Source organism: Nerophis lumbriciformis, linkage group LG05, assembly GCF_033978685.3.
Source record: "Nerophis lumbriciformis linkage group LG05, RoL_Nlum_v2.1, whole genome shotgun sequence".
Lineage (NCBI taxonomy): Eukaryota > Metazoa > Chordata > Actinopteri > Syngnathiformes > Syngnathidae > Nerophis > Nerophis lumbriciformis.
Window position 1 is genome coordinate 50564999 of NC_084552.2, and position 12834 is coordinate 50577832.

Below are 12834 nucleotides of genomic sequence, written 5' to 3' on the forward strand. Positions count from 1 at the left end.
GACCTCGTGTGAATATACCTTAGATTTCACTTCTCACCATCAAAGATGATGTGGGGGCCTCGACCAATTAGAGTCAGCTGTTTCTCCCCAGGCCCCTTTGATCATGCATTACTTACCAACATTGACTTGAACCATTCCTGTTGGGACACACGGGAACTTATCAGAAATATTATGGCTGAAAGACGTCCGAAAAGAACAAATCAAGGTAGCAAGATCTAATCTTCAAAGCACACGAAGGAAGGGGACATTATTTTACACTTGACTAACCTGTACCTGCCTTGGCTTATAAATACCCCACTCTACAGGAAAGACCCTCATAAACACACAGGGGGCTGAACAAGGAGCTCTATTCTTGTGCAGCGGTGACAGATTTAGTCTAGACCAAATGTGCGTCTGGCTGCTTTGACAGGTGTCTTTTAGGGCTTCTGCTGCAAAGGTGAGTATGCACGAGTGCACAAATATAAATGGACACGTTTGGATGGTGTTTTATTTACAATGAATTTGCACGTATTGTGTGGATAACATGAATACTCTTCTGGTCACCATCAAACATTGTGTTTCTTTCTTATTGACAGTCGGTGCAGTTGTAATGTAAAGTCATGTTCTATGGTCTATGGTGGGTTTTCTTTAGTCACTGTGTGTGTGTCGTCTGGGTAGACGCATGTGAGGCGGAAGCAATTCTAACAGAACTTAAGCTAACTTTATGTCAAGATCTTCTGTGACGTTTTTCTATTGTTACTGAAAAGTAAGGGTGTTCCGATCTGATAATGATATCGAATATTGGTCCAATATTACAAAACTTTCCTCCAGAGGGGTCTTATCTTTGTCCATGTGATGTCAGATGAGACAAAAATGTAGCTGTTTGGCCACAATACCCAGCAATATATTTGGAGGAGAAAAGGTGAGGCCTTCAATCCCAGAAACACCATTCCTACCGTCAAGCATGGTGGTGGTAGGATTATGCTCTGAGTCTGTTTCGCTGCCAATGGAACTGGGGCTTTACAGACAGTAAATGGGACAATGAAAAATGAGGATTACCTCCAAATTCTTCAGGACAACCTAAAATCATCAGCCCGGAGGTTGGGTTTTGATTGGCAACACTAAATTGGCCCTAGTGTGTGAATGTTGTCTGTCTATCTGTGTTGGCCCTGTGATGAGGTGGCGACTTGTCCAGGGTGTACACCGCCTTCCGCCCGATTGTAACTGAGATAGGCTCCAGCGCCCCCCGCGTCCCCAAAGGGAATAAGCGGTAGAAAATGGATGGATGGATGGAAGTGCTAGACAATGAATTATTAATCTACTTGTTCATTTACTTTCAACATCTGCTTACATTCTGTTTTAACATGTTCTAGCTTCTGTTGTTTAACGCTTTACATAAGTTTTGCGTGATACGACAAATGTTGGTATCAATCCAATACCAAGTAGTTACAGGGTCGTACATTGGTCATAATTAAAGTTCTCCTGTGTTCAGGGACATATTTCCTGGGTTTATAAACAATTAGAAAGACAGAAAATTTTGTGATGATAAAACATATCGATGTAATCATTGTAGTATTTACTATGTACGGCTCTTGTGCTTGGTATTGTTACAGTCGATGTCTGTATGTAGACCCACACATGGCATTTGTTTACATTCAGGAGCGCTAATTTGCTGTTAGCGGTTTAGCTATTGTATTCTCCTAGTGTGTGCTGAAGCATGTTTAGCTATTAGCTGCAGGATGATACTTGTACGAAAAGTAGTTTATTTGTCGCCATGGAGGCGAGAATTAGTGATTTAGAAGTAACTAAAACACTACCGACTGCGGATGGACGTTAGCCGCTAGATAGCTAACTGCTAACAAGAGCAAGAACTAAGCACTTCTTACAGAGCGGCGCTTCAGTGTTTATAGCTTCAACTTTATCAGTATTTTTTAAGCTAAATTGCGTCCATTCCTCCTTTTCTAACTCCACGCTGTTTCTGTGTGCGTTTCCTAACATGTGGCTTGGCTCGTTTTACCAGCAATATCACGACTTGACTACGGCACGCCGTCATGTCCGGGAAAAAAATAGTGCCGTTATTTTTAAAAACAAAATAATACCGTTTTTAATTAATTAGTACTGTGATACTTTATCAGTACCAGTGAAATGAGGGCTGGGGGGAAGGTGGGGTTGGCCCTATTACTTACACATACAAAGTCTTCTAAGCAGAACTGCATTAGAATTAGAGAGCAGTCCAATAATTTCGGACTGCTGATAAATGCTTTAAAATGTAATATCGGAAATTATCTGTATCGGTTTCAAATAGTAAAATTTATGACTTTTTAAAACGCCGCTGTGTACACGGACGTAGGGAGAAGTACAAAGCGCCAATAAACCTTGCAGGCACTGTCTTTGCGTGTCGACCCAGTCACGCAATATTTACGGCTTTTCACACACACAAGTGAATGCAAGGCATACTTGGTCAACAGCCATACAGGTCACACTGAGGGTGGCCGTATAAACAACTTTAACACTGTTACAAATATGCGCCACACTGTGAACCCACACCAAACAAGAATGACAAACACATTTCGGGAGAACGTCCACACCATAACACAACGTAAACACAACAGAACAAATACCCAGAACCCCTTGCAGCACTAACTCTTCCGGGACGCTACAATATACACCCCCCCCGCTACTCCACCCCGCCCCCACCCACCCCAACCTCGCCCCCCCCCCAATCCCGCCCACCTCAACCTCCTCATGCTCTCTCAGGGAGAGCATGTCCCAAATTCCAAGCTGCTGTTTTGAGGCATGTTAAAAAAAATAATGCACTTTGTGACTTCAATAATAAATATAGCAGTGCCATGTTGGCATTTTTTTTCCATAACTTGAGTTGATTTATTTTGGAAAGCCTTGTTACAATGATGCCCCGCTGGATGCGGGGCATAAATTAGGCATAATAATGTGTTAATTCCACGACTGTATACATCGGTATCGGTTGATATCGGAATCGGTAATTAAGAGTTGGACAGTATCGGAATATCGGATATCGGCAAAAAAGCCATTATCGGACATCTCTAATTAGAATGTATCCAGTAACAGACGTGTGCGCATTATTCAACTTATTGCGCCATGAGCTTAATGAATTATGGCGGTCGTCAGAGAGGCCATCGGCGCAAATTGGCAGCTACATTTCCGTCAGTCTACCCCAGGTATAGCTTACCATATCGGTGTGTAAATGTGGAGTAAATTAATAATGCTTCACACTTTAAAGTGCTTTGGGTGTCTGGAACGGTACTGTATAAAATCATTGAATTATTATTGTGGCCACAAGGTGTTCCCAAAAAAATTATTGCCACTCCACTTCCATTTAAAGACAGCATAAATCCATTCCAGACAGTTATTAATAAACAAGTGAATGTTTTTGATAACTACCATTGTTCTCTGTTTAACTAATTTCACTTAATCAAACCTTTTCCAACATTCCACATTAAGACTCATGGTGATATCGCATTAGATCGATATTGGTATCAGCCAAAACTCAATAATCCAATATAGTTATCACATTGGAATATCGCAAAACTTTAGCTATATGCAATATTGGGTAAACAATGCTGTCTTTTGTGCCACACAGTCAACAGATGTTGATCGATAAAGAGCAGCCCTCTAACCAGATGCTATCGGAAACCTTCATCGTTTGTCCTGAATGGCAGCTGGTGTAGGCGAGGAGTGCTGGGTTTGATCCCCCAGCTGTTTTAGGAGCTGCCTGGAGCATGAGTCACGGACTGGAGGTAGCGCCGTCAATGACACACACACACACATTCCAGAACTCTCTAAATTGTTCTCTCCTAGAGACATAGACGAAGAGAGGCCATATTTCAAAGACTTTGATAAAGCTTCATAAAACGATAAGATCAGTACACCTATCTACTGGGCTTTGACGCTGTTAGATGGCGGCCAGACAGGATTCCAGAGAACATGAGACAATAAAAACCTAATCAGGGAACATAATATAATATGATTTTACAAGCAAGAACAACAAAGGACCTGACCTTATATGACATGTTAAATAGAGGATCTTTGAATAGTGTAAATATAACCTTAGAGGAAAATCTAATTTAAAACATCTGTATGCGCGTACAACACTTAAAACTTTTAGTATATCAGTATGCGGAATTAAATTATTGAACGGATTAAGCAAAGAAATCAGACAAAGCACCAATATGATTCAGTTTAAGAGACTGTTCAAACTACAAGGGTTCACAAAGTACACAGAACAAGAATTATGATGAACATCTTGAACCCTTTTTTTCCCCCCTTTTTTTAATGAGACAAAGATTATTTATGTATTCAATATTTGTATGTTTACTATGGTACATTATTTATTTATTATTTATCTGTTCACTGTTCTTTTACAAAGAACAAGGAAATGGGATAAAATTGCTATGGTATGAAAAGGGGTAGGATTAAATAAGCTCTGTTTCTTCCTACTCCTTTTCAGACGTGCTGTAATGAAACAACTGCAACTGTGTGATGAATAACATTGTATCGTATGCATGTTCGAAATAAACTGAAACTGAACTGAACTGAACTGTTTAGTCGTGATGGATCAAATGATATTGAAGCATTATGAAACACAAGGAGTGATACTGTGTCCTTCGATACCGCAATGTGTATGTCACTTTAAGAAAAAAACAAAAACATGTGACCAATACAGCTGCTGTGTTGTTGGACTGCAAAGTTCATCAAGAAGTGCTTCTTTCGGCTAACAAGCGACAGCTCGTACTGTAAGAAGTCTGACGAGTGGCGTGTTAAATTTAATACTGGTTGTCGAACTTGTGGTCACCATCATTGTTCTAAATCAGGGGTGTCAAAGTCAAGGCCCGGGAATGAATTATCTATGGCCCCGGGGATTATATTTGATTAGTATTAGAAACGACCCGCAGGCCACAGCCGCCTGCTGCTGTAGGAATTTTCAAAATGGGGTGCCAGGGACCCCATCAAGTCATAAAAATGGGGTCCCACAGTAAATTTTTGGGGGCCCACTTTTTTGTAACCATTTTAAAAGCAAATTATGAATGTATGCATTATCCTGTTATATCTCACATTCTATATTGTGTTTTGGAAAAAAGTTGTCATAAACGTTATTTAATACATTAAAAAAAAATAAAAAAATAAAAAAATGTATTCAGTTATAAACATTAATTCACTTTCTTCTTTCCTTCATGGATCTAAACTTTACCGCTGCCGGTGTTTTTTTTCTATATTTTTATTGTAATATTCTCAGAATGTGTTTGTTCTGTTTTTGGCCAAAGTAAGACAAAGAAAACAATCTGAAGTTGTCTTTATTTTTTTAGTTTCAATGCCATGATTTTAATAGTCTGGCCCGCGTGTGCACAGATTTTCCTCCATGTGGCCCCTGAGCTAAAATGACACCTGTTTTAAATGGAACTAAGAAGAAGGAAAATGTCCAAGCGTGATCTTAAGGCGCCAAATAAGTTAATTGTTTTTTTTTTGCTATTTATTAGTTCACTCGTTGACAAGAGTTTTGTGTTTCATATTCCTTTCTGCACAGCTGTAAATGTAACAAAAAACAATTATATTTGCTAACTCTTAATTTTATTTGCAGGTTAAATGTAATGACTTTTATAATCCAGTAGAACCATTATGGCAGAGTAACAGTGTCTATACCAGTGGTTCTTAACCTTGTTGGAGGTACCGAACCCCACCAGTTTCATATGCACATTCACCGAACCCTTCTTTAGTGACAAATAAAATGTTTTTTTTTTTTCAAATTCAAGACAGTTATATGTTTTTGGTAACACTTTAGTATGGGGAACATATTCAAAGTAACAAAGACTTAATTTAGAGTTATTTGGTTAGGGTGAGAGTTATTTGGTTAGGGATATAATAAGGCCATGTTGAATAAGACATTAATAAGTACTTAATAATGACTAGTTAAGAGTCAATATGTTACTAATGTGCATGGTTATAAGCAACTAATTAATGGTGAATATGTTCCCCATACTAAAGTGTTACCATGTTTTTTTTACTGGTGCACAAAATGAACCGTGCATGAACATCACCTTGTTCAAACAACAAAACCAACACAGTGCATAAACTCACAACAAATTACACACCTGCAAATCAGTGTGACTTCTGCTGTTGCCGTATCCGTAATACGCCGACAGGGAGACGTTTTTATTTACACGATGATTCGGGTGTGTTTTGACCTCTGCCAAACCCCTGAGCCCGACTCACCGATCGAACCCAGGTTAAGAACCACTGGTCTACACAGATAGTGACTGTGCCATACACTCACTGAGACATCATTTATGCATTCCTAGTGTTTACGTGGAAAGTCCTTAAAAACTGCAGGTCTTGAAGTCTCTAAGCTTATTGAAAGTCTCCTTCTACTCCGTTTTTAATATAAGAGGACACATTTGTCAAGATAACAAAAGGTGAAAGTCGACTATAATTGAATTCCAGACACTCAAGACTTTTCCTCATCGCACTCTGCCGTGTCCATTACATCTCCTCTCAAAATAAACCCTCAGCCACTCTGCGTTAAACATTCACTCTCGGCGGCGTATCGTGTTGCGTTAATCTCAGTCCCTGGGCTTTATCGCGCAGGATGCCACAGTCCACTTTCAGGTGACATGTGCCAAGCTGCTCTCCCAGATAAAAGTGTGTGAAGCCGCCATATAATATTCATCCAATCTCACATGTTTCTATATAGCACTGGCGAGCTGCAAACACAGTGTAATGTGTGCGAGTGGGTGACTAATGACCCAGTCAAACTTCGCCTTTCCACAGTGGAAAGTCAGTGCATGAGTGCAGGGAACTTGCAATGTGTCACAGCACAAAACTCTCACAACCGACACGCACAAACATGACAAATCTGCTCTTGTTACAAAATTGTCTGGGGAATTTGGGAGGATTAGCATCACAGAGAAGAAGTGAAAGCGTTGCTTCACGTCACAGTAAAATCATTGCACTGTGTATATCTGCAAGATTCATATGCGTTGCACAGAAAAATAACATTCACATTCTTGAAAAAAAACATTATCAAAACCTAAATTTGTAAAATTGAGATCAAACCTTGTCAGAATGTCTTACAAGATCAGCACTAACACTGAGCACCACAGGGGACAGTGAGAGTGTCCAGAATAAAATGTCCATTATATTACTTAGTGACGGAGCCGGAAGGGGCTTGGAACAAGTTTGTGGTAATATTTCATATGAATTTATTTATTAATTGACACTTCTTTAAGCAAAACGAGGCCCCTGCGGATCACAGGGCCCTACGTAAAGGGCATGATCTGATGATTGGAAAGAGCTGCCCTGCATTCAATACCATTTTTAGTTCTACTTTGTGTGCTTTTAAAGTGTATTTTTAGCCTTTTTTATATAGCATGTTTCTTAGTTTTGAGTCCCAAGAAAGCAATGTGTGGTTTGAAAAGTTCAGGAAGTATCCACAACACTGCTTCCTCCCTTTATTTTTAATCATTGTAGCAATCTGGCTGTGAAAGTTAGGGGACTTTTGTGATTTCAAACTGAGTATTTTCGCTGTGTTAAAAAGATAGTTAATCCATCACTCCCTTGCTGTGTTTATTGGATACACAGTACTGTATAGCATTTCATATTGTGTTCAAGGTGTACAAACATTTACTAAAAAGGTAAAAATAGGCTACTAGGATCTCGCAGCTGCACAACAGCTAAGCACACAATAGCACACAAGCTAGACATACGTAATAAGTGTCCTTAATTGAACAATATTGCAGTCTAAAACATCACATTTGTCAATATAATCAAGTATGAAATAATTATAGTTGCGTATTACTTAAACATAAAAACTCTCCAAGGCAGAAGTGTATTAGAAAGCAGTATCCAGGAACAAACGTGTCCGCATCATTCAACTTACTTCATCATGACATTAACTTGATTAATTATTGCGGCCATTAGGTGTCGGCAATAATACACACAATATACACAGTACTGTATAGCACTTCATATTGTGTTCAAGGTGTACAAAGCAGTATCCAGTAACAAACGTGTCCGCATCAATCAACTTACTTCATCATGAGATTAACTTGATTAATTGTTGCGGCCAGTAGGTGTCGGCAATAATACACACAATATACACAGTATCGTATAGCACTTCATATTGTGTTCAAGGTGTACAAACATTTACTAGAAAGGTAAACATGGTAGGCTATAGGCTACTAGGATCTCGCAGCTGCACAACAGCTAAGCACACAAGTTAGACATATGTAATAAGTGTCCTTAATTGAACAATATTGCAGTCTAAAACAGCACATTAGTCAATATAAACAAGTATGAAATAGTTATAGTTGCATATTACTTAAACATAAAAACTCTCCAAGGGAGAAGTGTATTAGAAAGCAGTATCCAGTAACAAACGTGTCCGCATCATTCAACTTACTTCATCATGATATTAACATTGATTAATTATTGCAGCCACTAGGTGTCAGCAATAAGCAATTACCACTCCACTTTCAACTTAAAGACAGTATAAGTTCATTCTGGACGATTGATAATAAGTAGGTTAGTGTTTTCATACCTACCATTGTTCTCTCTTTGACTAATTTCACTTGATCCAACCTTTTCTAACATTCCGCACTACAAAATGATAAAAGCATGTGTGATGCCTGTTAATATCATATTGGAATAAATAATATCGTATCTGTTGATACTCAAGCTCCTGTATTGGTATTGTGCCAGAAGTGAAAAAGTTGTATTTGGACATCCTTAAAGGTTTTGTTACGAACGATGTTAGGCCGTCCACATACAAAACCTGGGGATTTTTTTGGGGGGTCAAAAAAACAAATCATTTACCTGTCAATCATCAAAATTGTACCTTATTCCTGCAGTCCTGTAATTGGTAAATGTTGGTCAAATCAGCCTTCCAAAAGACGGACGTCACTCGTCTCTTTGTGGCTCAGCTGGTCGTCGCCCGCCATCTCAAATGTCGGCGCTATAAATACACAGACATGATTACATACACAGCAACCGTATAGAATATGAGCTCCAATCTACAAAGTGGCCTTTTTGCTGGAAGAGCAATTTGACAGTACTGCGACTTTTGTTTACAAAGCGGAGCACATGTGAAAGTGTAGAATACTGGAATGTTGTCGTGGAACTGAAGTTGAGCTAGAGTTAAGCTCAAATAAAAAGAGGGGAGGGACGGCAGGAAAGTTACTTTCCTGTTTGAGTCACGCCCGTGAACTGGCCCGGTGCGGTGAGGTCACTCGTGTTATGAGGCCGCAGAATGTTCTTAACAGCTTTCCTCAAATTGTGCGAGTGTTTAACGACATGTTGTGACGACCCCGCTATGCTTTCCTGACAATAAAAGTCTCCTGTTTTTTTAAACCACCATGTAGCGTAAAGTCCTTTAATTTCGCAAGCGAATTATGCAGGTGTTTATGACGCTGTACCTGTAAACTCAGGTAAACTCAGATGAAAAGATTGAACCTTTGAAGAAACTTGAAAAACACTCAAAGACCACAAACCCAACCTTCCAATGGTAAAATAAAAAAGGTGATCCAGCTTACCCCTAAAATGAAATCACTTCTTCTTTATCTAATTTCTGACATTTCTTAAGGTTTCAGCAAAATATGCCTATAACTTTTCGAGCGGAATGAAAGAAAGTGAAGCCTCTTGTCAGCCCTCCACTGTGTTTGTCTCTGTGGGTGGAGACAGGGTTGAACACACAGACACATACAGCAATGATCCGGATCAGGCCCAAAAAAATAAGTTGTTCCTCGTCCCATTTTGGACGTTTGCTGAGGGTTTCATTAAAATCTGCCCTTAACTTTATTAATTATTTTTTGCAAAGTAACTAGCTAACAGCTAACAGCAATGATTACATAACCTCCTGGCAGAGGTAAAAATGTCAAAATACATACTGTTTGGTCCATATTGACTGCCTTAAGTACTGTTAGGCAAATTTAAAAGTGATCCATACAAAACTGACCTGTGTTAAAAAAAATACAAATAGAAATCAATAGTAACGCACTAGATTTTCTCCGTTACATTTACTTAGGTAATTTTTGGGATAAATCGTACTTGTCAGAGTAGTTTTAATGCAAAATATGTTTTGTATTTTTAGTTTGGAAACACTTCTTTTATTAGGTTACATTGGGTTTAATTTCGCCACATTGTTTATATCATTATATTTATTCATAATCTATTGATCATTGCTTGATGTATTATTTTGGCTTGTTATAGAGCAGTGGTTCTTAACCTGGATTCGATCGAACCCTGGGGGTTCGGTGAGTCAGCCTCAGGGGGACTGAGCCTCCGCCGCGGAGGTCAAGACACACCCGACTCATCGTGTAAATAAAAACTTCGGTCTTGAATTTGAAAAAAAAAAAACACATTTTATTTTCCACTAAAGAAGTGTTCGCTGAATGCGCATATGAAAACGGCGGGGTTCGGTTGCTCCAACAAGGTTAAGAACCACTGTACTAGAGTCTGTGAACATTGCTCCAAAGTCAGGATTTTATTTTATTTTATTTTTTAATTATTAATTAAGTTAAGTTAAGTCAGGATTTTTTGTTGATTTAATGTGCATAGAAAAGTAAACATGGAAAGGAAGCAATATATGATAAAACAAGACGGCAGCTAAAGAAGGACTTCCCTATTCATCCCCGAAAAAACCCGCCAGCTACTTTTGTCATAATTTTGCAAAGTAAAATTCTGATTATTATTATTATAATATTGCCAAAATTTTAAAGTTTTCTTATAAGATTGTGAATTTTGTCAAGTAAAATTACGACTCTTTTCATTAAATTGGCAAAATGTTAAGCTTTTCTTGTAAAACTGCGACTGTTATTCAGTAAAATTCCAACTTTTATCATTATATTGCACTAATGTTCAGTTTTTCTTGTAAAATTTTGACTTGCGTTGAGTAAAATTATGACCTTTATCATAATAATAGAGGTCGGCATTTTTCGGAGGTCTCAAGAAGGCAAAAATACAAGAATGAGTGTTTGTGTGCCCTTGTATTTCTACCCTTCTTGAGACATCAACAAAGAAAAGTACCGTTCATGTGAGGACCGGTGAACAAGTTAGGACCGGAATCATGGTCCCAATACGGAAAACCATTGCATCTAATAGAGAGCCAAATACCAGAGCAGTGGTTCTTCACCTGGGTTCGATCGAACCCTAGGGGTTCAGTGAGTCAGCCTCAGGGGTTTGGTGGAGCCGCGGAGGTCAAGACACACCCGACTCATCGTGTAAATAAAAACTTCTCCCTATCGGCGTATTATGGATACGGCAACAGCAGAGGTCACACTGATTTTCAGGCGTGTAATTTGTCGCGAGTTGATGCACTGTGTTGGTTTTGTTCTTTGAACAAGGTGATGTTCATGCACGGTTCATTTTGTGCACCTGTAAAAAACAACAACATACAACTTTGTCTTGAATTTGAAAAAAATACAAAAACATTTTCACTAAAGAAGGGTTCGGTGAATGCTCATATGAAAATGGTGGGGTTCGGTAGCTCCAACAAGGTTAAGAACCACTGTTATAGAGCCTTCTTCCAGCGGGCACTGTCACACGACTGTTTCACCAATCCAATGTAAGCATTACCAACCTTTGACTCCATTTCACCACACTCACACTCTGTAAAAAGTGACATGACGTCAGATGAAGTAGTACAACTACCACTCTTCAATGTTTACTTACGAAGTATGAGGAAAAGATTTATATCATGCACTGTCATCTGTGTCAGTCGAAATGTTCACATTTTAGCCAACAAGAATTCCAACTATAGAAAACATGTTGCAGTAAGATGGTTTTTTTTGTCCATTTTAACAGCACATATGCTAACATTAGCTCAGTTGTAATTTCATAAGTTAAAATGTGTAAAATGTGCATCATTTGTAGCATTTGCAATACTGTCTCTCTCTTTGGCTCATTTTTAGTGTGGTGTAGTAATTTTAGTGCAAGTACAATTAAAAAATAGCAATTAAATAAACCAGAAGTTACTCAACAATTACTCAGTGCTTGAGAATGTGTTTTGTCACTGAATACTTACTCTTACAAGTAATTATTTAGATGACTACTTATTACTTTTACTTAAGTTGTATTGCATCACTCTAAAGCAGGTGTGTACAAATAGTTTCCACGACGGGACACAAACTAAAAATTCAATGCATGCGATTGATATTTTGTCCCCCCAAAAAATACCAAAAGACAAAACTTTGTATCAGCTTTGTTTTAAAAGTGACAAAGCATATTATTAGTATGTATTAGTATCAAAAATTTAGCTTTTTCTCATTACATAACATCTTTATTTCTTATATTTTCACTGTTGTGTTTTTGTTTGTTTTCATTCGACAATATGCTGCAGGCTGCACACTTTGGACACCACTGGTCTAAAGTAGAGATGCATTTATCGGCCGATAAAATCGGCAGGCCAATATTATCGGCCGATAAATGCGTTAAAATGTAATATCGGAAATTATCAGTATCGTTTTTTTATTATCGGTATCGTTTTTTTTTTTTTTGTTTTTTTTTTAAATTATTATTAAATCAACATAAAAAACACAAGATACACTTACAATTAGTGCATCAACCCAAAAAACCTTCCTCCCCCATTTACACTCATTCACACAAAAGGGTTGTTTCTTTCTGTTATTAATATTCTGGTTCCTACATTATATATCAATATATATCAATACAGTCTGCAAGGGATACAGTCCGTAAGCACACGTGATTGTGCGTGCTGCTGGTCCACTAATAGTACTAACCTTTAACAGTTTATTTTACTCAATTACTAGTTTCTATGTAACTGTTTTTATATTGTTTTACTTTCTTTTTTATTCAATAATTTTTTTTTAA

At 38.2% G+C, this 12834-nt stretch overlaps 1 long non-coding RNA gene across 1 annotated transcript in view; it reads right to left on the minus strand.

Moving 5' to 3' along the window:
• The window catches only part of LOC133606017 (uncharacterized), a 176720-nt gene that overhangs the window by 64285 nt on the left and 99601 nt on the right, over window positions 1-12834 (minus strand). Inside the window, exon 3 of the long non-coding RNA XR_009815210.2 lies at window positions 8846-8962. This is a non-coding gene — a long non-coding RNA (uncharacterized lncRNA). The remainder of the gene's footprint in view (window positions 1-8845; window positions 8963-12834) is intronic.